The sequence below is a fragment of the Microtus ochrogaster genome, chromosome 1 (genome assembly GCF_000317375.1).
Source record: "Microtus ochrogaster isolate Prairie Vole_2 chromosome 1, MicOch1.0, whole genome shotgun sequence".
Lineage (NCBI taxonomy): Eukaryota > Metazoa > Chordata > Mammalia > Rodentia > Cricetidae > Microtus > Microtus ochrogaster.
In genome coordinates this window covers 35,445,881-35,447,558 of record NC_022009.1, presented here as the reverse complement: position 1 = coordinate 35,447,558, position 1,678 = coordinate 35,445,881, and the positions used below count along the sequence as shown (strand labels likewise).

Here is a 1,678-nt window from a genome sequence, read left to right as displayed (position 1 = left end):
TGTGAGCCACCATGTGGTTGCTGGGAATTGAACTCAGGACCTTTGGAAGAGCAGGCAATGCTCTTAACCTCTGAGCCATCTCTCCAGCCCATGCCTGACATTTCTTAAAGATGGCCTGTGACCTGGAAGTGTAAGATGTGATCAACCCTTTCCTCCTCAAGTTACTTTTGATTACGGTGTTTATCACAGTGACAGAGAGCTAGGGCCTGTAGGACTGTCCTCACTGGTGAAGCCTGGTGCTTCTGAAAGTTAGCCGTCAAGTAGTGACAGGCCACTTCCAATCACATTTCACTGATCAAAGCTAGCCACACGGGCTGACTTAATTTCAGGTAAGGGGAGAAATGCCAGGCTGTGGTGTTGTACTCCTTAATCCCAGCACTTGGGAAAGCAGAGGCAGGTGTATCTCTGTGAGTTTGAGGTCAGCCGGGTCTACAGAGTGAGTTCCAGGATGGCCAGAGCTACAAAGAGAAACCGTGGAGAGAGAGAGAGAGAGAGAGAGAGAGAGAGAGAGAGAGAGAGAGAGAGAGAGAGAGACTGAGGTATTTCTGAATTTACTCGTGATGACCAAAATCTAGGCCTACAGTGCTCTGCACAGAACTACCTAGAAAGCAATTACAAACTACTCGGAGAACATAGAACCAGCAAGGATCAGCTGCAGTATAGTACAGATGACTGTTCCATCCCCTGAGTCCTCAGCTCGCCCCTGGCTACGTTGTAGGTGCCCGAATCTTCTGGTGAGGTAAGACCTTCCTGTATAGACCAAAAAACTGGTTAGAATTGATGTGAGACTTTGCTGTATCCTTCCAGAGAAAATGGACTAGGTACTTCACCTTTCTGGTACTGTTCTTTCCAAGACCTGAATCAAGGGGTAACCCAGGGCTCATCTCTCACAGGTGTAAGCCCCGAGGCGAGCATGCGGCATGTTCTGTAACCACACGAAACATGATATGGAGCCCTTTGGCCTTCCCCTTCCGGCCAGCTAGACCATCCCTCTAAGCTCTGCAGTTCCTCAGTCTCCCCTTGTGAACATCCACTGTGGACTGTCCTGGTGTTTAGTGTTTATACATCTTTTCTGTTTTGCTTTCCTAAGTGGACTTCTCTATATTCCTTTATTTAAGAACAAGCTCCAGTTGGCTTGGGCATCAATCAGTCTGTGCTTAATACAGTTGAGTTATGTAGGAGGCTCAGTGAAGTGTTCATCTTCTTGTCTCTGTTCCCTTCCTCCCTCCTTCCCTTGTATTCCATTTCAGTGGACTGAACCCAGATTTTCATGCACACGTGTCAGGCATTATACCACTGAGGTGTATCCCCAGCAATTCTAGCCCCCGTTTCTTTTTGGAGTGCCAAGGATAGAACCCAGGGCCTTAGTGCACTAGACAATACTCTCCCCCTTGTGCCACACCCCTGGCTCAGGTCTGTGAGCTCATATTCCTCCCAGGCCCTTGGCAAAGTGCCCTGGTTAGGACAGGATGCTTGGGTCCCAGTTCATGTTGCTGGCATAATGAGTTCTATCCTTCAAAGTCCTGAAAAGAATTCTGTCCACATAAAATGGCTTTACTTTGACAACTGAGTCCGTCATCATCTGGAAGGAGGCCTGGAGTTGGATTAGAAACACAGGGGCCGGGCATAGTGTTATGCACCTTTAATTCCAGACTTGGTAGGCAGGTGGATCTCTGGG

General features: G+C 48.4%; 1 protein-coding gene across 2 annotated transcripts in view; it reads left to right on the top strand.

Annotated features, from left to right (window-relative positions):
• Positions 1-1,678, top strand: part of Foxn3 (forkhead box N3) — a 381,858-nt gene that overhangs the window by 121,203 nt on the left and 258,977 nt on the right. The gene's annotated exons all lie outside the window — the stretch shown is intronic.